Genomic DNA, 26,802 nt, shown 5'->3' on the forward strand with positions numbered 1-26,802 from the left:
TTATAAGTCAAAGGAGCTGACCAACGGGATGCTTGGTGGAGGCCTGTATTTTAACGGCTGCTCATTTCTCTGATATGCATCTTGAAAACATTCCTAAATCTGTTAAGAAGTCTAGTTTTCACAAATGTGTTCTCCTACTAAATCAATAGCACTTTTAATTTACTATGAAACAGCGAACCTAAACTCTGCAATGATTTTGTTGGCTTGCTGTTCAATTTCTCATTATATTACGCTTCACAGAAGAAAGCTATTTCTAATCTTTTATACTTAAATAATTTTGGTGCCTGTGACTGTATTTAACTTATGGAAACAAAGGCATGTTGAGTGATAAAGTAAATGAAAAAATGGCTTTTCCATTTTTAATTATCAGTGGAATAAGCATTAGTGACACGAAGAATCTGGGAAAAGATCATCGATTGTCAGTTTGCATCTACTCCCGTAGTTGTCATCCCCTAGCACCACATCCTCTAGGGATATGGAAGAGACCTGAGTCACTTTGGCAACGGAGTTGGGAAGTAGATCATTTCACAAAGGCTTGGAAAACCACAAGTTTCATTGCAAGTATAATATAACTACATTTCTAAACTCCACCACCTACAGTTTATTAAGAACACTGGTGGTGTTGGAAAGTTCCAGTGCTGGCCAATTTTAGCTCTTAGGCCACTTCTGTATCCAGTGGATTGGAGCAAACAATATCCTTCAAGGAAAAAATCTAAAATTTCCTAAAAGTAGAAGTAAAACAGTACAGTTGACCCTTGAACAACATGGAGGCCAGCCCCGTGTGGTCAAAAATCTGCATGTAAATTTTGACTCCCTAAAAACTTAACTACTAATGGCCTACTGTTGACCAGAGCCTTACTGATAATAGCCAATTAACACATATTTTGTGTGCTATATGTATTATATACTATATTCTTACAATAAAGTAAGCTAGAGAAAAGAATATGTTATTTAAAAAATCATAAGGAAAATACATTTACAGTAGAAGACAGCAAAAAATCCACATCTAAGTGAACCCATGCGGTTCAAACCCATCTTGTTCAAAGGTCAACTGTAATTAATCTCTTATTAAACTACAAGAAATAATTTTTCTACCAGATACTTCTTTGGCTTTTTGTAGTTTCTCATTCTGGACCATTTGCAAAGCATGATTAGCCCAAGAAACTGCCAAGGGCGGGATGGAGTGAGAGGCAGGGTCCGGGAGCAATGGGGGCAGGGGGTGGGCAGCAGCATGCAAGTAGATCCTTCTAGATTACAGGGGGCCCCCACAATATGATGGTTTGACCACGATTTTTTTTTTTGGCTTCACAATGGTGCAAAAGTGATACTCAAATCAGTAGACACTGTACTTGGAATTTTCATCTTTTCCCAGGCTAGCGATATGGGATATGATATTGCCTTGTGATGCTGGGCATTAAGCAACAAGCTTTCGCTCCCTCCTGGTCAAGCCACACGATCATGAGGGTAAACAGCCAATACGCTTACAATCATTCTGTACACACACAACCATTCCGTTTTTCACTTTCAGTACAGGATTCAGCAAATTACATCAGATATCCAACACTATTACTTATTGGCTTTTAAAGTTGACCGTCAGTGCAGTCTGTTTTAGAAGAATACACAGTGGGGCAAGTTTCTTGTGTGTTTATTAATGCGGGATTCTTTCTAGCTTCGGTACGGGCTTGCAAAATATGTCTCACGTATCCCCAACTTACTCCATTTCATTCTAGTAACCAATGTGGCTGTGCTTCTTCTCCCTTTGTCTCTCTCTTTCTCATCTTACTTCAGGAATGGAAACTAATAAAGATCAGGATAAAAGTAAGAAAGTGCATGTATGTGGCATGGGGGGAGGTGGGGAATCTTTGAGCCAAGAGATAGAAGTCATTGGGCAAATCACTTAGCTTCTCTCTCCCAGGCTTATTAATTTTCAGCTGAGAATGGAAACATTTTGTGAGGGATGCACACAAATGCACGTTGCATATGACCGTGTTTTTAAAAGTCTGAAGTGCTATTTAAAATCCAAAGACTAATCTAATAGTATTCTTAAAATTTTTGAGTAATTCTAGTATAGATCTTCCTCGACTTAAAACCATCATAACTTGAAAATATCCTAAGTCAAACAACCCTGACCTACTGGATATCATAGCTCAGCCTAGCCTACCTTAAATGTGCTCAGAACACTTACATTAGCCTGCAGCTGAGCAAAATCGTCTAATACAAAGCCTATTTTATAATAAAGCATTGAATTTCTCATAAATTTCTTTATATAACATAGGGGAAAAAATCAAGCTTTATACTGCGTTTCTAACCTACACTTAGAGCCTACACTTTAGTATATCTTACCAAACAACAGTATTCAAAAGAGCGAAGGAAAAAGAATAACCTTAAAGTCTTCCACAGGTATAAGAAACAGTGTAGGGGAACATTCTATTAAGCATGTTTTCATGGAGGGATCAAGTAGCATGCAATTATTTTGTAATTGCCTTCAGCCCCTTGCTATATAATTATTCATTTGGTTATATGTGCTTTACAAATTAGCACCCCCAAAGATCTAAAAAAAAAAAAAAATTACACAGAACATGGTGATTATCCTTAGAGTTACATCGTTTCTCAAAGGGTAATTGCCATTTCATTTGTAGGTCTGAATTCACATCATGACCTCATGGTAATCATGTACTTACAAAGTGACTTGCCTGGCTGTCGGGGCCTCAAAATATTGTGCACAGCTGAAATATGAGAAAGTGGTTGGGAACAGGTGCAGATCCAAACTGGTGAGGGCTGTGTGTTCAGATGTGCTCCAGGAGGCAGAGGGCTCGCAGAAAATAGTGTTGAATGCATGTGCGTGCGTGCGTGCGTGTGCATGCCCGTGCACATGTAAACATAACATCTGTGGGTTTCGCAGGTCTCCCAAAGGCTGACCAATTGATGGAGGAAAGCTTTTACCCAACCAAGAGTCATTCCCACTCCAAAAGCCACACCCATTTGTTAGATTTACTAGAAGATCAAGGAAAGAGAAATATAAATGTCTCACCGTCCTCTTAAAATCAAGAACAACAGAAGTAAAAACGTCTTTCATGAAATACAAGAAGTAAAAACACATTGCTTGGGGGGGATAGCAGGAAAGAGACTACTACCTAAGGTCTTGGAACAGCGCAGAGCTGCACGTTTAATATGAAGTCCGCCTTGAATGTTGTAGGCATTATAAAATGATATGGTTCCTGGAGGGTGCAGAGTAAGCCGCTCCTGGAGCCCGCATTGCCGTGTGCTGAAGCCAACTCCTACAGGCTTTTGAGAACTGGTTGTTAAATACCCAGGAATCTTGCAAACAGATTGTTAAACTCCTGGAATCTTGAACTCGGCCATGGTGGGAGTATTTACACCACAGAAATTGGCAAACACTACGAGCCATTCTTTTCTTCCCCAGAGAGCCAATTTACTAGCATACCACGGAGTTCAAATATCTTTAAAGGAACGCTTTGCTGAAAACCCTGTTTTGCTAATAATTCTTACGAGACCGACTCTTAGATTTTTAACCCTTCCCTGAATGACTCCAAGATTAGTTTCTCTTTTTCCCCTCCTTTCTCTTAGGCTCTTCCAAGCCCCCGGAAGACTGTTACAACTGAACACACTCATCTGTAGGAATCCCCTGTTTGAATATTAGTGTTTAAGATCTGAGTTTGAACCCAGATTAGACAACGTGGGTTTGAATGCACAAGCCTGTATTTACCAGATGTGTGATCTGAACAGTACTCCTCCTTTTCTGCTTCCCTTTTCTCATTTGTGAAAGGGACATAGTTCCTACCTCATGGAGTTGGTATGGGAATATCTTCCTTATAGGGTTGTTGCGGGAGTTAAATAAGTTATTACATGTAAAGCATTTGGAACTCTGGCCATAGAAGGCCCTATGCATGTGTTTGTTATTGATTGGGAAGGTTAGCCTGTGATTAGGCCTGGCACACGGCAAACAATAAATGGAAACTGTGTCTATTTTTCTTTCTTGCAGTTCTGTTATTATACATTGGTATTTGGGTTAAAACATCTTTTTCTTCAGGGACCGGAAGGCGGATGTTTCCTGGGCCACAGCCTGGCTATTTCGAGGGTTCCTGTTGTCCCAGCTGATGCCTTCTCTGGGAGTGGACCTTCAGCTCTGGAAAGGAGCAAGCCCGAAGTAGGTGGGCCACGTGGTGCCTGTGGGGACGCAGGGCTAGGAGAGCCAGGCGACCCGTCCTTTCTTAGAGCCGATAGACCTTACTGCCTGTAACACTGAGTCTGTAAGAACGGCATGACATCATTCTGTAGTCTCTTGGGATTTTATGTGAACCTAGGGTACCACGGTGATAACATTGTCCCCCTTTTGCTCTTCCGTGGTTGGGCTGGGATGAGTGGAAGTTGGGTGGTTCTGCCCCACCTCTTCCAAGCTGCTTCTCTACCCTCGTCCTGTCACAGCAGTCCTGTGTTCGATAGCACTCTGACTTCAGGGAAGCCCAAAAGATGGGACAGAATCTGTAGGACCTATTCCAGGGGCATGCCAATGCCAATGAAAAGGGGAGGGGGCATCCCTCTGGCTTGTAGTCCTCCAGACAGAGCCAACTTGGGATCCAACTTGACATTCCAACCCCTTGCTCCTGTGGACTAAGTCCCCCTGAGCCTGCAGGCAAAGCCTCTTCCCCTAAAACTCAGTCTCATTAAGGGAGGAATTCTTAGCTCTGAAAAATACAGTATGTCTCAGCACATGTGCAAATTGGCCACTAGAAACCACAAGGGAAAACATATTCATAAAGGGAGCTATGTGACTACAGGGGCCAGAGGCCCCAGCATTGCATGTTTTGCGGCATCTTGGTCTTTGCCTAAACACCCTGAATACAGTGTATGCTTCTAATCTGTCTTCTCTAAGATCTCTAAAATCATGCTGAAGCCATGTCCCTCAGTAATTTCACTGCTGAATTGTGATGCTCCCTTAGATTACAGAATGTATGCAGAAATGACACTGGCCCGTCCAGTCTCTCTTACCCACAAAAGTCAGGAACCACAGGCTAATCCTCCACTCTCCAGAATCCCAAATTGGTTGTACAGGGTTTTGTTTTTTTTTTGGTTTGGTTTTGCTCTTTGTCTGTAATCTCTTAAAAATATCCTTACCTATCTAGTGCAAATAATGTCAATCTGCTATGATGACCAACTAAATCAGAAAAGGAGAAGGAGGAAGAAGACGAAAATAACCACAGCTAATAGCCGTTGGTTGCTTAGCCGTGTGAGTGTGGGATCACCAATATACATAACCAGTGTGCACGGTATTATCATCTTTGTTTCACAGAAGAAGTTGAATCCCAGACAGCGGAATGAGCCTGCCCAAGGTCACACAGATAATCAGTGGTATAGGATTAAAGACCCTGTGACTGAGAGCTTTATGCTGAACCATTATGCTTCATATTAAGCACTCTGGATTCTGGGGTTGAAATGAAAGAACACGTGATTAGAAGCTGGTATAATTAAATATATCACACCACATCAATCAGCTCTCCGCAGGGAAAACAACAACCCTGATTTTAGCGTTTGCCCATTTCTGTGGTGTAAATATTCCCACTGTGGTTGATTTCAAGCCGCCAGTAGTTTGGTAGGGTGACCGGATATGTCCAGGAGGGGGTGCTGATGCAGGTGTAGGAGATTTGGGCCCCGGGCTGTACTGCCTCTTTACTTCCATGCTGCCGTAAGCAAGACTCAGTCTTTCTGAGCTTCAGTTGTCTCCCTTGTCTGTAAAACAAAACGATGAAAGAATAAATTGCCTCCACGTTATTTTTTTTTTTAAAGCCTTAGGAAGGGTCCATATGATGCGAGGTGACGGTTTGGAAAGTCTAGTGTGTTCTTTTAAATGTGAAAATGGGGAATTTGCGAGTCATTAAAAAGGTCACTTTTGAGAAGAAACATGATTTGAAGTTTAATGAAGTTCAATAAATACAGTCATCTAGTCTCCTTCCCACCCTTTTACCTTGTCGAGGCTCTTTTTTTTTTTTTTTGAAGATTTTATTTATTATTTGAGAGAGAAAGAGCAAGAGAGCACAAGCAAGGGGAGAGGGAGAAGCAGACTCCCTGCTGAGCAGGGAGCCTTATGCGGGCGGGGCTCGATCCCAGGACCCTGGAATAATGAATGACCTGAGCCCAAGGCAGACACCCTACTGACTGAGCCACCCAGGCGCCCCTAGGCTCTTCTTGAACGTGTTTTCCTATTGGATAAAAGTTGGAACAGAGACCATCAGAGTCACTTTGCAATTTCACCTTGGAAGTATTTGGATTTTCCAAGGCAAGAGTTCTTAAGCTAGAATATTTAATACAATTAGTTTCCTTGATAATCTTGTTTATTGTACTGCATATGCTTATAAAAGCACTGAGAAGTGATCCACAAACTTCCTAAGACTGCCAGAGAGTGTGTGGCCCCCCCCAAAAAATAAAATAAAAAATTTTTAAAAAGTATCAAAATGGAGATTTCCAGAGAGCTTAGGAACAGATTTTTCTAGGCTGGAGAGGGCAGACTTCTAGCAAAGGTGTGGACAGCCACCACCTCACTGGCCTCATTCTGCAAAATGCAAAGAAAAATGAAACGTGTGCCTTCTATTTCTGAATACCTAAAATTAAGAGAAATGTATTAGTCATTAAATACATACAGGGTTTTGATTGTCATAAAGCACATCATCCATTTTTCTAAACACATGCATACCCCTTGAGAGATCCTTGGCTACAGAGGTTTTAAGTCAGTACTTCTGTTTGAGAATTAGCATTTTTTTAGTCATTGGGAAGCATGCTATTTCAGGAGAGTCTGCGATGAGAGGAAAGCCTGATGTCCTTCTGTCGAAATTTGGGTATCTCTGGGCTTGCCTCTCTAACAGCATTCCCGCTTTCCTTCTGCAAATACCGAAGACATACCACTTGCCAGGCAGAGTGAAAGCATTGGGGGCCATCAGGATGAATGCGTGTCCTGCCCCTGCCGTCAGAGAGCTCTCAAGCCCACTGAAAAGGACACTAGGTCAACAAAAAGTCTCAACACAAGGCGGCCAGCGCTGGAAGAGAGGAAGGAACAAGGCGCTGTACGAGGGTGTGATGACCACGTGGCTGTCCCCCATCACAGATATGTGGGTGTACCGTAGCCATGTAGATTTGCTCCATTAAAAATCATTTTCTTTTTATTGACCAGTACAGAATTTTAACAGTACACGTAGGCAAATTGAAGAATTCGTTTTTATTTTTTCCTTCTGGTATTCGACTAAAATATACACAGTATGTTTAATTTCCAACCATGGGTTCACATGTTGTGAAAAGGAATACATTTCAAATCTAATCTGTAGTTCTCAATCTTGGGTATTAGGTAGAATTAATGACCTAGGCGCGCTTTTTAAAAATACCAGTGCTTGAGCCACTTTGTCTTGGTGGGCAAGGACCTGAGATAAATCATAAGCAAAGACGGCATGCCCTGGGGGGGGAGAGAGATGTTGCCAGAGTCTCTCTGGCCTGCCCCAGTGACCCGTGCTGATCACCCACATTCATGGTGCATGCTGGCTTTAGGAGGTTCCAGGCCGAGCCTTACCTACACTGTGGGGAAGGTCAGCACCACGGGCCTAGATCCACCATATGATGAAGGCCTCCTTGCCCTCGGAAATGAATTAGTACTCAAAATGCCCCAATAGATAGCCATACCCTTTTTGGAAGCTTTATTTTCCTCAAAAAATGTAAGTGCCTTCAAGGAATGATGCTAAAACTTACTGGTTATTTGTATCATTTGGGGCTCATTTCCTGGTAACAGAGTTTGAAAGAAGGTAGCAAGGTGAACTTTCTTAACTTGGATTCTCTAATGAGAGGATGAGAGAATGGGAAGGAAAGACCTATGTTGGGCCTCTCTGCAGGGAGCACCCCTCAGCATGGGCCTTTGGCTCCCTCCTACCCACCCACCGCCACAAAGTAGAATCAGTCCTTCATTTAAATACTCCTAGTCATTCTAATCTTAATACTCACAGTACCCCTAACACAGTAATTCTATAATTGCATGGATGAAGTTCTTTAATCGAGTTTTGACCTCCTGCTGGTTTTGAGTGGGATTCATGTCAAGACAACCTGATAAGAAGCAAACAGAAAAATAAAATTCGTAGGACATCAATAGGAAAAAACAAAAACCCTGCTCAATCCTTACGGAATGCCTAGCATAGGCCAATGGAGCAATCCTCTCTATGCTCTTCATACCGTATGTCTGTGTCATTCTGGCTCAGAATCATAAGCACCTGTCCTCAGAGACGCTGGTCCTGGATTGTTCTGTAAGGCACTCAGCACATTCTGAGTGCTCTGTAAATGCTGAGGAGATGAGATTATCTTCAGAGGATGTCTCCTCGGAGGAAGGTGCTATGCAAATACCAGTACTGCGATTCTTCCAGCACAAATTTATGATCGACTTTCCGTTAAACACTGCAGCAAGTTAAATTAATTCCGTGTGATTACAGTCATTAAACAAATGCCTCGTAATGAGTGCTTTCTTACTTCGGCGTTCCTCAAACCACTGCGGTCATACCATATAAGGCTTTTTGCTCCACTGTCAGATTAACGGGGATGCACAACCTGCGTTTGGTAATAGAGCACACCTGCTGCTCTCCAGCAGTCAGACCATGGTTTAAGGCTACTGCTGGACTCCTTTACCTTCGAGGTTTCCCTATTGCTCTTGCCATCCCGTTAGGGTACAATTCACTGGTCCGTTACGGCAGACAAGAAGCTTCAGGCAACTTCTACCTGTTCGAAAACAGAAACAACAAAGAAAGGAAGTGTGCTTGTTAAAAAAATCAGAACCCGGGCAGGAATCCTCCCGCGTGTCTTCTCCCGATGCTGAAGCTAACGCAAACGATAGGTGGCAGAGACGATTTCCGCCTGTTTTCGCGTCCGCATGGTCCCTCCAAGGATCACCTGCCTTCGTTCGCAAGCAGGGCGGAAACAGTTAAGTCCCGAGGGCTGCGAGTGGGACGCGGTGCCCGGGAGAAAAGCAGCGAGCGAGCCGCGGGGGATCGCTGCCAGGTGCGGAGGGGGAGGCAGGCTGCCCTCCTGCAGCGCGGCTGAGCCTTCAAGGTCACCCGACCGGCCGGGGGCCGCCCTGGGCACCGGGCTGACGCTGGCGAGGCCGCTGGCTGCTGCGTCACGGCGCGTGCCTTCTGCGCGGCCCGCGCCCCGGCCCCCGCGGCTTCCTAGGCGCAGTGCAGCACAGGGGGGGCACGCAGCTAGGCGCACGGCGACAGAGATGTGGAGTGTCGTTTCCCTGCCCCCCCCCCCCCCCAGCCTTCCTTACGTGAGGAGTATCCAGCTTTGCTTCGCCAGGAGCAGAAAAGCTGGGTGAATGCGCACGTGGGCGGCGGGAGTTCGCAGCAGAGCAGGTGCCGCTCGGAGCGTCGCTGGGGCCCCCCGCCCCCGCCCCCGCCCCCGCCGCCAGCCACCTGGGCCAACCGTCTGCGGGAATAAAGGCTAGGATCGAGGAGGCGAGGCTGGCCATGGCTGGTGTGGCCCGGGCCTGTGCTGGCGACTCCACCGAACTAGAGCCAGGGGACTCTCCCGGCTCCCAGGTCAGGCTGGTCACAGGGGCCGGCGCAGGTCCCCCACCCCGCTCCTCAGTTGGCACACGGTGTAAAGGAGAAACCAGACTCACTGACCTAATTCAATCCCAGTCCTCTCTGGATGCGGGGACAGCTGGCGACTAGCAGGGACACAGCCAGCCATCAGTGGAGGATGGCTGAGGGCAGCCTGAGAGAGAATGACAGTCTGATGCCGGTCATCTGAGGGCTTCTTCTCATTTTCCTAAGTAATCGTGCTCGCTAAGTGTGCATTGCCTGCACGAGCCTGCCTTCCGTGCAGTCTTACCTGCTCTGGCTGGAAATCGGTGCCAGGCGAGCCTGCTTTAGTACGAGCTCCTCTCTGCGTGATGCTACGCAACTGGGATGGGTCACAGTGACAACAAAGAAAGGAGCAGGAAGCCTCACTTTATCTTCTCTTGCGATGTTAGCAGAACATAACTCTTCCTCGCCGTGATGCCCCCCTGCGTGTGCTTCTGGGCGTGTGCACGCGCGCGCACGCCTTGTAATTGATCTAATCGAGGAGCCTAACAGATACCATCATGGATGTGGTTTTTAATGATTTGGGGGAAAAAAGAAAAAAAAGGCAGCCCGTGGAGACGGCGGCACGTTTAGGTTATTGCCAGTTCGAAATACTTTGGTTTGTGAAGCCGAGCCCTAAGGGACAAAGCTGGTAACTGAGAAAGGGATCGTAGATAAAGAAATAAAAGTGACAAGCATGATGGAAGCTCTGCGAGTCGACTGTCAGAGCATCAGTCCGTGGATGGCAATTTCGCCAGGCTGAGATTGAATAATTCATAGATTGAAATTATCCTGCTTTCACCTTTCCATTTAAACCGGCATGATCTGAATCTCTAATAAATTTTCAAGATAAAGTAAAACGCCAATTTGAATCTGAAGAGCTTTTAAAACCAGATGCTGCATCCCTGAATCTTTCAGTATCTTTCACAATTATCCTGTGAGAACTGCACTTCATCACGAAGCACCATTACCAGGGAGAATGACTATGATTACAATAGCAACAATAGAGTGCCACCAAATGACCTCTCGTTTACCTAATTTGCTAAGACTGTGGTTTTAGTGCCGTTGTACGTCGCCGTGTTGGCACCCATGGATCTGTCTTGCACCGGAACAAAAGTGAGGCGGTGTGTGAAATAAATACCTCAGCTCCGAAAGCCTAGCGGAGATCATTCTCCTAGGCTGCAATGCGTCTTTCCTTTGGTTTGTGTTTCTGCATTTTTGCATTTTGTTTTGTTTTGTTTTGTTTTTTCAATGCCTACACCCCAAATGCCTATTTGGGAGAAATGGTGAGCCTGTCGTGGATTTGGGGTTGATGCCTTGATACAGGAGAGCATGGACTTGTTAATTTATTTCCCCTGTTTATTTTAATGTATACAAGCATGTGTTTACTAGAAGGGAGGAAAGATTCTGTTCTGGGAGAGTAGTTTAAAAATGCAGTCAAGATGAAGCATATGTCTTTGTTTCTCCTTCGAAACCCCTGTCTGCTTTTCAGGTTAGAGATTCCTTCAGGACATTCTAATCCTGGTGTGGCGTGTTAAAAAAAACCTCTCAGATTGAGAAGGAGCTCAGGAGACACATCCAGTAATAACTCTGTGCAGCTTTTATTAAAAGCATGGACTTGCGATCGAGTGATTAAATGCAGTTTAGCTGGGACTTTGGTTGTGGGTATGTCTGCTGGCTCTCTAGTGCAGTCTAACCTAAAGAGGACTTTTTCGGACAGCCTGCATGGTCCATTTCAGGGTAACTGCCCTCCCCACCCCCCGAAAAAGTGGCATGGCTCATAAAGCCTCGCTGGAGAACAGACATTGTGCCATCATTTAAGAGCCACGGTGACTTCTGGAATTTTACTTCTCAGTAGCATGAAGACAGTATGTGGGTTCCTGCTAGACAAGTGATTTAAGTTTGATTTTCTAAGGCAGGGTTTCTGAGCGATGACAGTCCTTGGGGAGGAAGGTAGGTTTGAAACATACCTTTCCAATATTGTGAATGTTTTGCTTGAGACCCTTAGCTCTGTTGTGCTTCTCAATCCATTACTGTGGCTTTTGCCCTTCTGTACACCCCCAAATACCTTTGTCAGGAGGAGGTAAGTCATATTTCCAATCATTAGGATAACTGATTATGTTCTTCTTATCTGGTTTCGGTGGGCATATGTGTTTTGTGCTGTACTTTCTTTCCACTTATTGTTACTCTCACTACCCTCAGCATAACTAACAACTTTTTTTTCCTGTGTTTTTTCCTAAATATAAAGGAAATCATAGTATTTTAAAAAGTGATTTAAATATAATGTCTGTTCCCTTTATCTAAATAAATTCATGCTTTTTAGAGGGGGAAACAGTTTTACTTAGTAAATAATTTTTTTTTTTTTAAATAGTAAGCAATTCACTAGATGCCAATTATGTTACTACACTGTTTTCTTTAGATAGCTCACATTTCTAATACTGAACCCATTATCCTTATCTTTCAAGAAAGCGGCTTGGCTGATAGTGACAAAGGGCTTTTCACAAACCCACACTGTCTATGGGTCAGTATTTTTTTTTTTTTTTATATTAACACATAGTCTTGATATTCTGCAAAGGATTTTCATTTCTGATATTTTAAAGCTCTTCAATAGCCATAGTTTGAGCAGGATAATCATTGAACACACTGGTTTATGTGTCTGATATTTAAGTGATAGGCATACTAAAATTATCTAAGAACAACTGGAAATCAGACTTCTGTTCCCTTTTGGGAACTCAGAAACTAAATATATTCACTTGATAAAGATAGCCACTTTGAAGCTTGTAGTTTTATGATTCAAGTATTTATACTTTATATTCTTGGAAAACGAGGGGTTTGTTTTATTTCTTTAGGATGCAAGTGCCAGTCATGTGTTAACACTATCTTGTGTTAGTGCTTGATGATACTGAAATGTAATTGTTTTGCCACAAGAAACAGGTAGAGTCCAGTAGAGCTGCTCACTAACTTAAAAACCTTCAACTCCAGTCTTTCCCTGAAATTAAATTTTCTTTCAAACGCTATTTAAATAATTGAATGTAAATATATTTATACAGAATATTAAAAAAATAATTTCATTCGATAACTTTTAATCTCCTATTGGCAACTTATTCACTATGGATATATCTTACTTAGAATGCTCTAGATAAGCGTAACATAGGTTAAAAAAGTACTACAAGAATAACTACAATTGCAGGTAACTTGAAAAATAATCAACCGTGGAAGTATACTATTAGGGGTTAATTTGTGTGAATCTCAGACAATCATGGCTTAACACTATTTTGTAGTGTTCTATTTCTTTTTTTTCTGGTGGGCATGAGAAAGACAGGTACAAAGCTAGCCCCTCCCTCCTTGCTCCTAACTTCCAATCACTGCAGAGCATCAACTGCAGTTAGGAGGAGTGATTTAAAAATTAAACACCCACAAGCACACTCCTGGAATCCACCGAAATGCCTTGTGCTTGAAGACAGAATGTGGATCGTAGATACAGAGAACAGATCAATGGTTACTAGAGGGGAAGGGGGCATGGGGGCGTGGGCAAAATGGGTGTGGGGAATCGGTTATTGGTGATGGATGGGAATTAGGCTTGTGGTGGGGATCACTTTGTAGTTCACACAGATGCCCAATTATAATGTTGTATACCTGAAACTTATATAATGTTATTATATACCAATTTTACCTTAATTTAAAAAAACCAACTATATCCCACTAATAAAAAAAAGAATGTATAAACTTTATCACTTAGTAATGGGTCTTTTCTGGACATTACTGCATTTGAGATTTCAACTCATTTTTACCGTCTGGTTTAGAGCAAAATGAAACAAAAAACTCTTCAGGGGCAATATATATTAATCTCTACTTCATATTTGTTAACTAGTTAACAAATACGTAGTGAATAGATGCATTTCACATATAATCAAATGGAATATTCGTAGTTGGTATGGGATTTCTCTAAATAATAGGTTCCGAGAACAATGGCATAGTGTATTTCCCCCTAAGTTTTCAGTGTGTAGTAATTAAATGTGCTTTTACCAAATACCAATATTTGTGCTATACCAGGGCTCCCAAGGAGAAAAATGCTGGTGGGACAAAAGAAACAGGTATACACAGGTATTCAGTGAGGCTTTCTTTTAAATGGCACCATCAAAAAGAAGTTGAAAATCTTCTGTGTACTATCTTTTTAGAGAGCCTCTTCTCTCTAGAAAGAGAATCTTTCTAACATTTTATTATGAGAATTTGCAAACATCCAGAAAAACTGAAAATGTGTAAGTACCCATATACTAAGACTCTATAAATAATATTTTACTGTACTTGCTTGGTCACATATATATCCAGCTACCCATCTCCTTGTTCATCCATCAATCCATCTTATTGTTTTGACACATCTCAAAGGAAGTTGCAGACATCAATATTCTTGAACTCTAAGGATATGCCTGCTGAAGTACTTAACTAGAATTCAGTATTTGTTTGTAGAGCTTTCCTTTAAGTAAAATTTATACATGATGAAGAAATAGGGGCGCCTGGCTGGCTCAGTCCGTTGAGCATGTGACTCTTGATCTCAGGGTTGTGGGTTTGAGCCCCACTTTGGGTATGGAGATGACTTTTTAATTTTTTAAAAGATTTTATTTCTTTGAGAGAGAGAGCACAAGCAGGGGGAGTGGCAGGCAGAGGGAAAGGGGGAAAGGGAGAAGCAGGCTCCCCACCCAGCAGGGAGCCCATCGAGGGGCTCCATCCCAGGACCCTGGGATCATGACCTGAGCCAAAGGCAGACACTTAATCGACTGAGCCACCCAGGCGCCCCTTAAAGATAAAATCTTTAAAAAAAATTTATATACGATTCATCAAAGAATTTTGAAGGACAATGTACTGTTATTTCTTACGAGGCAGTAGCTCTTTCTTTAACATGATGAGTGGTTTGATCCTGTGTTTTCACTTGGGATGTACAAGCCCACATTTATGGTGGAGGGAAGTGGGCTTTTCCCAGTCTCGGTCTCCACTGCCAGTGAGCCTTCACCCACTGCACCCAAGGAACACTGGTAACTCAGCATCAATATCCTTCACTCCCAGTGTCTATCTCTGTTCTGGGACCAGCTTTCCTTTCTCTCTCCTGCAGGCCTGTGAATGCTGACCCATGCCTCTTGAACAATCACCAACTCTTCTGTGTGGGTTCCTCTCTGCCTCTCCCTTTCCTGCCCTACTTTCCCAGTCAGCTTTCTCTCTTCCACTTTCCCCCCAGCTCCTAATTTTTTTTTTTCTCAGAACAAGGGAACAAATCTCTTCATTTTTCAAGTCATGCTACTGCATGCAACTTCAGGGAAATCGTTAGGGAAAGCAAAAATAAGGAGTCAAAGAATCACAAGAACTCTTAAAAGGATTAGCTTCTCTTGGTCTTAATAAAAATGAGTGGGGGCGCCTGGGTGGCTCAGTCGTTAAGCGTCTGCCTTCGGCTCAGGTCATGATCTCAGGGTCCTGGGATCAAGCCCCGCGTAGGGCTCCCTGCTTGGCAGGAAGCCTGCTTCTCCCTCTCCCTCTCCCCCTGCTTATGTTCCCTCTCTTGCTGTGTCTCTCTCTGTCAAATAAATTAAAAAATCTTAAAAAAATAAAAATGAGTGAAGGATTGCCCTCTCAAGACCTCTTCACGACGTCATCTCTTGGATCCAGTCTTGTGGATGAGATTTATCCATTCTTCTCTTAACTGAACCCTAGACCAAGCTTCTCTAAGATTTGCATTGGTATAGCTCCCAGGAATGAAGACAACAGTCTTTATGCTTCCAAAATCTGCCAAATGTCCGGTCACTAGTTCTGGTCCATAGCACTTCCTTTCAGTAGCCGTATGAGACCTCAAGTTATGTCCTTGGCCCCGGTCCCTGGGTGGAGGTGCACGGATTCTCAGTGCTTTCTTCCCCAGGCTTTGGTCCCACCTACACATGGCAGTCACTTTCTAGGTGGCTTCTCCCTTGGGCCATTTTTCGGTAGGTATTAAAGGTGCCATTCAGTAGCGAAGGCTGGGTCTGTCTTTGGCTGGAATTCCACCAATGTGCCTATTTTTATCAAGTACTAATTGGTTATAATGGACTACACAAGGGGCTATGCAGTAAGACACACATGGATTGTAATCTGTCCTGTGACTCGAGTGGCAGCGTTACTCCAGGCCAAGTTATGGAAGCATTCTGAGCTTCACGTCTTCAAAAGTTTGCTAAGCATTAAATACATATAATATACTTTTATTATATTATATATTTATAATTAAGATAACAATATATTATAAATATATACTGTATTATTATATATTATATATTTAATGAATATATGTAAATATATAACATATATTTTGTATAATTACAAATTACATTTTTATATATAAACTATATATATGATATTTTGTTAGACCTAGTTAATGTATTTAGCACAGGATATTTTGTTAGATCTAGTTAATGTATTTAGCAAGTACCTGCTTGGTACTTGCCATACATCAGTATCCGCGTCATCATCACATCAACAGAAGGTGCCATCATCCTAGAATTCAACTGGCCCTCCTTCCGTCAGGGCTATTTAATAGACCCCAGCAGGGGTGCCTGGCTGGCTCAGTAGGGAGGGCATGTGACTCCTGATTTCAGGGTCACGAGTTCAAGCCCCACATTGGGCGTGGAGCCTACTTCAAAAAAAAAAAAGCCTGATGAAAAAAAGATAGATCCTAGCAGAGTGCCTTCTCTTCCTAAGTCCAAATTTGCTTATCTTGAGGGACTTCCCATTAAAGTTCTCTTTTTTAAGGTCTAAAAATGCATCCAGGTTTTAGCTCAGTGTGATACAGAATCAACCAATAGAACTCAATAAAGGCTTAAGCTGTAGGAAGCTCAAAGATAGCATCACGGAAGATTAATTTTCTACCACACCATTTCCTTATCCTTCCCATCCCACAAAACTTAGCAGATGACTGAGGATACACCAGAGAACTCCAGCCTTTAGACCCAGCAGGAGGGGCTTTTGAGAGCTGCATTCAGAGGGCCCGGCTCTGCCCCTTCACTGTCCTTCCCTGTCCCAGCCTTCCCCAGGGCACAAGGAGTCAGTGGGTCAAGGGGACAGGTCCACCCAGAGCCTGCTTTACCTCATGCCTACAGCATGCTCTGGGGATCCAGACCTCTGGGGAGTCTGAACTCCCACACAGACAGCCCTGCACCACCAGGGCCTGTGTGGCTAAGGGTGAGCTCTGCTACCACTCCTAGGCATCAGAGGTGGGCGGAGGAGGCCGTGGGGAGCAGCTTCCTGGGGGCTGGATATCCACAGTGGTGGCAGAAGCCTCTCCTAATGCAGCAGAGAGCTGGGGGTGGGCAGAGGAGGTAGGGGGGAGGTCAGAGGCTACCGCCCACACACATTGCCACCACACTCCGGGATGGAGGCCAGAGCAGGGGAGAGTCTCAAGTTCAATTGTCGTTTTGCATTTGTCAAGAGAACAGAATCTATTTTATTTAACAATATGTTGGCTTGATTGGTACCTTTTAAATATTTGGAAGCATGATGGTAGGGAGGCCATCTGAATTCTGGCCCAGGCCCTGCAAAGGCTGTTGGGGGGCGGGGGGGCGGTCCTGAACCTGAGCTAGCTTTTGGAGGTCTCGGTTCTCCAACAGCCTGATTGGGTTGGTACTTGTTGCAATGGTGGGCAAATAAATCTTTACTCCTACTGCAAAGGGAAGAGGCTGTTACTCACTAAAGTCTAGCCAGCCCATTCTTCAGGTGACGTTTTTAATCCAAAAAAAATTTTTTAAACATAGTCAATTCTAAAAAGTACGAAAGTTCTGCTTTGCATTTGGTATGTTCTACGAAGTGAAAAAACTAGTTCTTTCTCTCTCTCTCCTGGCTATCAAAGAGGCAAACTGTGTTTTTTTGTTTTGTTTTTGTTTTTTACTTGATCTACTCTGAAAGCCAACAATCAGCTGAATTAGACAGGTGACCCCTAGGATTGCCACACCGAAGGACATGAACTCAAGGGGGCCATTTCATTGAGCTAAAGACGTGATCTCTGTTTCACTGCACTGAATTCCATATTCAATACCGAAGAGGTGACTTAGAAGTTAAGACATTAATATGCGATGGAAGGAGAGTCAGTGTTTCATAAAATAAAACCTGGCATGAATAAGATCGCTTTCTCAGTTGGTTTTCCAGAGAGGAAGAGACTTAGGGAGCAGGGAGAGGGGTGTGCCTGGGACCGGGCAGGGGTTTCACGTGAAGTAAATGACGGCCGACATCAGTCCAACGAGGCAAAAACAGAGGAGCTAATGGAGTCTGCAGCCACAAAGTGAGGATTTGAATCCTGGTTTGTGTAGCTTACGATCTGTGTGACCTCTGATGAGTTTCAAACCTCTCTTTATTTCTCGGTGTCCTCATACATGAAGTAGGGATCGCAGTGCCCTCCCTCCTCAGAAAGTAGGAATGAGGATTACCTTGTTAATATTTGCAGGAACACGTAGAAGAGCGGCTGACACGTAGCAGGTGCTAGAGACAGATTTGTTGAGGGACACCTGGGAGGCTCAGCCTGTTGTGTGCCTTAGTCTTGATCTCAGCTCAGGTCTTGATCTCGGGGTCACGAGTTCAAGCCCCACGTTGGGCTCCACGGTGGACCTACTTAAAGAAACAAAAGCAATTGTTGAGTAACAGTAAAAATGAAAGATGAAGAAACAAAAGTCTAAAGAGATGGTTGACTTGTTTCCAATCACACGGTGACTAAAAGACCCACCATCGAACACAGGTATTCGGACATCAGGCCTCTTTCTGAAAGTTGCACATCACCCAAGAGCTGATGTTGGCCAAAGTAAAAAAGATATTTGTGTCACGTCTCTAAAGGGGACACTTAAAACAACTTAAAAAAAAATACTACAGTACAGTTACTCATTTTTTGTCCTACTTCTTCTGTATTTTGTATTTTGCTTTTTACGTTGTTCTGCCCTTGGCAAGTTAACTTCTTATTCCCAGCCAGTAAGTCAAGATGGCTCACTGCCTCACTTGAATTAACTACTCCAGAAAAAGGGCCAGTGCCCCCCCAAACCATTGTATTGTGCTATTAGAAAAATAACACACATAGATGAAAGGAATTGGAGAAATGCACAGAAGCATAGAAAGGAAAATAAACCTCAACTATAATCCCACTACTCTCGAGATAAGCCCTGTGTGCGTGTGTGGAAATAAAGTCTAAAGATTGGACGTAAGTTGCATACCCTGCTCTGTAACCTACTTTTTAAAAATGACCGTATCAAGAGTATTTTTCCAAATCACTGTAACGGTTTTTAAAAACAGAGCCCTGTGTATTATTCCAATATACAATTCTTTCAGTGGGACACTTAAGCTTTTCCAGATTTTTAGTAGTGTAGATGTAATTGGATGACATTAAAGTTTTAATGTGGTAGAATGCATTGGGCATAAACTAGGCCTGTTTTCTAGGCTGTGGTTCATTATAAAGCAATAGAGGTCTTCCTTTCTCTTCCCAAGGACCCACGTAGGGCTTTGAGGTGGGGCCATCTGGCCTTTCCTTTATCCCAGGAGCAAGTTAATAGGTCTTTGCTTGCAAAAGTATGTGTTCAGGAAGGAAAGTCAACTGAAGTCCAATGAACCTAGGAGTCCTAGAGGGAAAAGGGTTGAAGGTTTTGAACTCAGAGAGTCCAGAGGGAGAAGGGCCAGACTGGAAGCAGAAGGGTGGACTATTCTGAGACTGGGAACAAGGAGGGGTGGATTCCTCAGGAGGGAAGGAGTCCTCAGGAGGCTGGTGGGGGCATCCTGGAGGTGCCAGAGCTTTGGATGGGGGCCTTTGAGGAAACCTGGGGACTATTCTGAATTCCTGTGGGTAAGTTAGGTCCAGAGGGTTGTGAGGTCCATGGAAGCCTAGATAGTAAACTCCCAGGTACTATACCTTTTCCTAAATTCCTGTACTACCTAAACCCAAGAATTCTCCACCATCCCAAAGGACAATAGAAGAAACCAGAACTCAGAAAAATGACTGAGCGTCCCACCAGCCCTGGCTGGTGGTGATAAACCAGACTTAATTTGTTTAGAGAGAATATGTGGTACCCGGGTATCAGGTGGGCTTCATGCCTGGGGCCTGAGGCTGGCTCAGTCAGTAGAACCTGTAATTCTCTATCTTGGGGTCGTGAGTTCGAGTGCCACGTTGGGCATAGAATTAAAAAAAAAAAAGAGTGCTAAGGTGGACTTCATGCCTGTTACTGAAATAACACTATTCTTATATGTGTGACTTAGTATGCCGGGTTATCTGCTTAGGATACATTCCTAGAAGTGACATTACTTTAAAAAAAAAAAAATCGGAACAGTTTGAAGTTTTTTGTATATATTGTGCCTTATTTACAAGTTTCTGTATTTTTGAAGTCCACTGATTCTCTTTATCCCCCACAAAAGATTGTGAAGGAAAGGAGGAAGAGCAAAATTAGCCAAGCTAATTGAACATTAAGTATAATCGACCTTTAAGTGTAAATTTCCATTTGTAATCTACCCCCTCCCAGAAGATTTCAATTACTGCATTACATTATTGATAAGTCCAGGAGATAAGCGTTAAGTATTTAAGCAAACAACACACATTTCCACAAGAGAAAGTGACATGTACTTTACCAGGCATGCAGGCTGTCAAGAAACTATCTAAAAGACTTGGAAACAGACCCTAGAATAAATAGAAGTAAATCTGAACCGGCCCCAAAACATGCTTAAAATCTCAGTCTCTTCTCAGTGGTCTTAGAACAAAACCCAACTCCTTGGCAGACACTCTAGTTGTATGACCTTGGGCAAGTTATTTAACTTCTCTGGACTTCACCTTCTTCCCTAAGCAATGGGTAATCAGGACGGGCCTCATGGAGGGGGCGGGAGGATGAGAGAGTGAATACATATGATGTACTAGAAAAGTGCCCGGCATGTCGTGAGCACGCAGCATGCTACCCAGGGAGGACCCCCCCATCCTGATGCCCCAGGGTCATCTCTCCCTCACCTTCGGCCCCAGCTCCCCTGAAACACTTGCCATACTCTGACTTCCCCAAGCTGTCATTTTTCTCGCTTTCGTGCATGCTGCTTTTCCACCTGGAAGGACCTCTACCCCCTTGTTTTCCTAGCAGACGCTCCTATCGTCCTTCCAGATTTAGCTCCTGGGTTACCCCTCGCCCTGCAAAGCCCCTTCCGTGCGAGCTGGGCACCCCTCTTATGTTCAGTTATGAGGTTTAGCAGAGTATATTTTAACTGCCCATTGCGCTGCTGTACCCCACCCCCAGGTCAATCCCCTGAGCCCAGGGGACATGCCACATTTATTGTCCTATCTCCAGGGCCCAGCCCGGTGTGGTCCATCATAGATCCTCGGTAATCACTGGCTACATGACTGCATTTGTCATAGGGTCATTGCAGGGAAAATGGGGCCGCTTGATATTTGTCAAGTGTTTTCGAACATTTCCACAGACGTCTCGTTTGATTTGCATGGAACAAACAAGCAGAGCTAATTCCTGCTTTTGCGGATGTGGAAACTGAGGCCCTGGGCACCAGAGCAGGAGTCTAGCTGCTCTTGCCCCCTCCTGGGCATTCCGTGGCCTTGTCTCCCTAAAGCTTTCTCTAGAAGGCACTGTATGTGCTTCTGACCCAGGGCTGACCTCTCCGAGGATGAGTTACAAGAAAGTTGGAAAGGGCAGCGTAAATTCTGGAGACAAAGACGCTGGCTGGAGCCGTGGGGTGGGCTGATAGAGGAGAGGAACACACAAGGTGTCCCGCTGGGGAGGTGCTTTGGGGAGGGGAAGGAATGGGCCCTGCCTCTGGGTTGGAGACGTGGCCCTGTTACCACTTCCGCAGAGGGCTCTGGGCCAACAAAACCGTGCAGGTCCTCTTGCCTCTGTGCCTGCCTCTTTAGGCCTCAGGACCCTTCACACCTGCCTCTGTGAGTCTTGCCCACGGCCACGCAGAGGTGATTCAGGGTTCGCGAACCACATGGAAATAGCCACATGCCTTCTGCTTTCCTCTGACACGCTGTGAACTTCCCACTCAGAGGCTGTGATCAAGACCCCACTGGTTCTCTGCTACGCCACCAGGCGGGGGGTGAGAAGACCTTTGGGGCAGGACGGATCCACCCTTGAACTGCTGCATTCATGCGTCCAAGAAGTTGGAAGGCTCTTCCTGTTCAGAATCTCCTTCCCCAGACACCAGGACGCAACGGGCTGTGAGAGCGTGTGATCTCATGACCCTCCTCGGAGCCTCCTAATCAAGTGATATTTTGTTAGAAGCTGTGTAATGTTGAGCTGAAGTGTTGTGTCAGGCTGCCCCTGGTTTTCAGTCCCTTCTGGGGGCGGATAAGGGGGTGATCCTTCTGGATAGATGACTTCTCCACATTTTCAAGGCGCCCTGCTGAATGTCACCTCGCTTGGCCTGTTCAAGTTCAAGTTCAAGTTGGGCTCCAGGGCTTGAACAACCCTGAAGTTGAAACATACAGAATTTGAAACAACAGAAAATTATCCAGATGGGGAGCAAGCAGATCAGAAACTTGGGGGCTCCTGATGGCAGATTCAGTGTTCTTTCCCCGCTCCTCTGAGGATATGTCAAATCAGGTCCCACATAACTCCCAATCTGAGGCCGGCCTGTCAGGTCGACTCGCGGAAGCATGAGTTGGCATGCCTTCGAGCGAAAGGCTTCTGAAATCAAATTCTGAAGACGAGCAGTTTGGAAAGAAAAGGAGTGAACTTTTGTACCAGGTTCAACAGAGGCGGGAACCTCCTTTTAATTCCCATGAGCATGAACTCTTTGGGCAGAGGAACTGTAAATGTTCATGAATTGTAGTCTCGAAGAGAAAGACATCATGCAGTTCCAATGATGGCCCTTCTTACAAGGCCAGTCGATAACAGGAACACTAGGTGAGCAGAGTAGGTGCTCAATAAAAATCTGCTGAGCAGATGAAATGAAGTTGAGGTAACGTATGTCGCACCTCGCCTGGAGCCTGGAGCGTGGGGGAAAGGAGCTTTCAGCTAGCCAAACTTGTGGAAGACTTAGAGGCCAGTGTTTCCCTAAACTAATCCAGCAATGTAATCCAAATCAATGTGTATGAAAGAGATGATTTTTTGGATTATTGTGAAACCAATCCCAGTTTTCATTCTGGCCGTTTAAAAGACGAGAGGAAGAAAGTGGCTTTTAGATGGTCTTTAAACACAGTTAAAAAAGGGGGACTTTACCCTAGTCTTCCTCGTGCTTTCCAGCTGACAAGTACAGGCTAGCTGGAATCTTTGGTGGGTTTGTGAAGTTCAGGCCACTGGTACATCAAAATTGCACCATATTTGCAAATCTTGTGCAAGTTCACAATGGGGCATTGTCTTCTCTGCTCCGGGGCAGAAGAGTTGTCTGGAAAAGGTTAGTTGTTGCCATTAGGGAACCTGGTGTAGCCAAGACTACAGTGTAATGTGAAGCAGAAATAAACCATGGGCTCTCGACACATTTGCCAAGTGATTTACAAATGTGTTTACTTAAAAAGTAAGCATAACACATAATCTTGGATAATATTATGTCTGGGGAAGTTTTGTGACTTTACTATAAAATTAAAGTAATTGCTTCACATCTACCTAATAGGATCTTAGACCAATTTTTAGTTTTATCCAAATGCATTTCAGTGTATTAAATAAATCTTGATGGTCTGATCTTTTTACTTATACCTCATTTATCAAATTCTTTTTTTTCTTGGCATATCCGAAACTAGTTTTGATTAAGAGAAACAGCATTAGCCTTAGAAGCTATAATAGCAAAGTGCTGTTGGAAATTTTCCAGTGAAGTAGATTGGGGGGGGTGGGGAATTGATGATGAGGGGTGGCCATCTTGTATTTTTGGGTATTTCACAGTGCTTTGAGAAGTAGGGAATGTGTAGCTTGGAAACAGTGAGTCAGATAATCTAGACCTAATGAAATCATCTGGTCCAGTTTCCAGGCTTTAGGCACAACTGAATATCTAAATCTTCTAAGACACACAATAGTGATTTCTCAATGTGAAGATCTCCAAGGACAGAGGCATCGCTATCTGCCTTAGTAGCCTTTTAACCAGAGAGTCAAAAATGTTTTTCCTATGTCCAACTGAAACTTCTTGCATTTCCCAAATGATAAATGGAAAATAATGGATCAGCCTTCTTGTGTCAGACAAAGAGATCAATAGACCCGACACCCAATCCTAATCACTTTTTCCCTTCTTGTCTCCACTATAAAAGCTGGGAACGTTAACTACTCACTTTTCCAGCTTTCTTTGTAGGTAGAAGTGATGATGTGAAAATGCAGGCTAATGTTCAGTGGATGAATATCTGCTGGGGGTGGTGATGGAGCAAGTCTCTGGATAAACTTCTGTTTTCCTTTTTTCCTTTTTTTTTTTTTTTAGATTTTTTTATTTATTTTTGACAGAGAGAGAGAGCACAAGCAGGGGGAACAGCAGAGAGAGAGGGAGAAGCAGACTCCCTGCTGGAACAGGGAGCCCGATGCGGGGCTCGATCCCAGGACCCGGACCCTGGGACCATGACCTGAGCCGGAGGCAGACGCTTAACGACTGAGCCACCCAGGCGCCCCCGTTTTTCCTGTCTTACATGCATATATGGTGCCTGGAGTTATAGCTGCCATCTTGGAGCCATGATAGAAAGGCCGAGAATCACACAGACAGTAGCCTTACATTTCTGAGCTACTGAGCCCCTGCGAGCAACCACTAACCTTCAGACTTCTAGTAAGATAAATCCATCCCTGTTTGAAACACAAATCAAAACCACGATGAGATACCACCTCACACCAGTCAGAATGGCTAAAATTAACAAGTCAGGAAACAACAGATGCTGGTGAGGATGTGGAGAAAGGGGAACCCTCCTACACTGTTGGTGGAAATGCAAGCTCGTGCAGTAACTCTGGAAAACAGTATGGAGGTTCCTCAAAAAGCTAAAAATAGAACTACTCTATGATCCAGCAATTGTACTCCTGGATATTTACCCAAAGGATACAAAAATATACACTCAAAGCTGTGTATGTCTGAAGCTTATAGGAGCATTATCAACAATAGCCAAACTATGGAAAGAGCCCAAATGTCCATCAACTGATGAATGGATAAAGAAGATGTGGTATATATATACATTGGAATATTACTCAGCCATCAAAAAGAATGAAATCTTGCCATTTGTAACGATGTGGATGGAACTAGAGAGTATTATGCTAAGCGAAATAAGTCAGATGGATAAAGACAAATACCATATGACTTCACTCATATGTGGAATTTAAGAAACAAAGCAGATGAACATTCCGGGGGGAAGAGAGAGAGGGAAACAAATCATAAGAGACTCTTAACTATAGAGAACAAAAATTGAGAGTTGATGGAGGGAGGTGGGTGGGGGATAGATGGGTGATGGGCATTAAGGAGGGCACTTGTTATGATTAGAACAGGATGTTACATGTAAATGATGAACCATTGAACTCTATTTCTGAAACTGACACTCAACTGTTATGTCAACTAACGAGAATTTAAATATTTAAATAAAAGAAAAAAAAAACGATAAATCCATCCCTGTTCCTTTAAGCCACTTTGGTTGGGTTTTCTATTATTTGAAGTTGACCTCAATCCTATCTGAAATGCATCATCTAAAAGACTTCATATGGCCCAATAGACATAGATGCACATCCTTGTCGGTCATCTTTCCTACAGACTGAACCCTACATAATTCCCCAGCAAGACACTGAATGTTGCCTACACTTTCCTGTGTGGTCTCAACTGTAGTAACACTGTCTCTGTAAATGCATTTATGCTTGTGAAACCACATGTCCTGGTGTGTGTGTGTGTGTGTATGTGTGTGTGTGTGTGGTGGGAAGACAATAATAAAATTAGTTTCTCTTAGTTCAATATTAGTTGGAAGAATAAAGTTACTGCACCTTCCCATGTTAGCTTCTTCACAAGACAGATTTTTCAGCTATAGTCCAGCTCATCTGCTCCTCTTAAGTCCCTCTGCCAGAAACACAAAGGACGGGCAGAAGTACACTGAATGGGGTGAACAAACGGAGCTTCTATAAATAAGAAGTAGCTTCTATAAAACAGTGGTTCTAACTCCAGAAGTTTCTTTATAATCGCAGCTCAGTTCATGCACAATATTTTTAATGAGACTCAGTTTCTCTTTAAAGTAGGACAAATTTTTGGGGCGCCTGGGTGGTTCATTCAGTTGGGCATCTGCCTTTGGCTCAGGTCATGATCCCAGGGTTCTGGGATTGAGCCCCGCATCGGGCTCCTTGCTTGGTGAAGAGCTTGCTTCTCCCTCTCCCTCTGCCCCTCCCCCTGCTTGTGCGCTCTCTCTCTCTCTCTGTCAAATGAATAAATAAAATCTTTAAAAAAAAATAAGATAAATTTTAAAAAAATAAAGCAAGAAAAATGATCCTTAGGAATCAAATAGTTAACGAAATAGAATGTTTGTAGATGATCTTTAAGTTTCCTTCTAGCTTCAAATTTATCATTATAATGAACTTTTTTAGACTTTTGCTTGGTTAAACTCATTTCCCCGAATGATCACATGATATTTTAGGGAACTAAGCAAAATCTATTTCCTTCTCTTCCTGAAGAGGTCAGCCCCAAAGCCATAGTAGAAGTTAACAGAGGGGGAAATGAGGTGGACATGATGGCCCAGAATGGGAAATCAGAGCCCAAGGAGGTTGAGGAGGGCATCCCCATGAAGAGGTAGCGCAGTGTGGAGGGTCGGAGGCCCCAGGGAGGGACAGTGATCAAATAAATAAATATGTTAAGAGTAATGGGAACCATGTATATTAATCTGCTTGGGCTGCCATAACCGAGTACTATAGACCGAGTGGCTTAACCAGCAGAACTGCATTATCTCACCCTTCTGGAGGCTGGATTCTGAGGTCGTGGGCTCTTTGTAGTTCATGTACACCTGCCTTTTTGCTTTGTCCTCACATGGCAGACAGCTCTGCCGTCTCTTTCTCTTCTTGTAAGGGCACCAAATCTATCACGAAGGTACCATTATCATGACCTCATCTAAATCTAATTACTTCCCAAAGGCCCCATCTCCAAATACCGTCACGCTGAGGGTTAGGGCTTCAACATATGAATTTGGTCGGGTGAGGGGGGAGGGAGGGGACACAATTCAGTCCCTACTACCATGTTTCTCACTACCAGAGAAGGGACGTATGAATTACAAATACTAGAGAAAACTAGAATAATCCTGTGGGAGTGAAGTGCA

The 26,802-nt window shown here is 43.7% G+C and overlaps 1 long non-coding RNA gene across 1 annotated transcript in view; it reads left to right on the plus strand.

Annotated features, from left to right (window-relative positions):
* The window catches only part of LOC123837408 (uncharacterized), a 38,670-nt gene extending 12,945 nt beyond the window's left edge, over positions 1 to 25,725 (plus strand). The window contains exons 4-5 of the long non-coding RNA XR_010413475.1: positions 4,052 to 4,168; positions 23,967 to 25,725. This is a non-coding gene — a long non-coding RNA (uncharacterized LOC123837408). The remainder of the gene's footprint in view (positions 1 to 4,051; positions 4,169 to 23,966) is intronic.
* Positions 25,726 to 26,802: the final 1,077 nt, after the last annotated feature.

This window comes from Mirounga angustirostris, unplaced genomic scaffold (genome assembly GCF_029215605.1).
Source record: "Mirounga angustirostris isolate CCGP_5_RB_7025 unplaced genomic scaffold, mMirAng1.0.hap1 SCAF_8, whole genome shotgun sequence".
In the NCBI taxonomy this organism is placed as follows: domain Eukaryota; kingdom Metazoa; phylum Chordata; class Mammalia; order Carnivora; family Phocidae; genus Mirounga; species Mirounga angustirostris.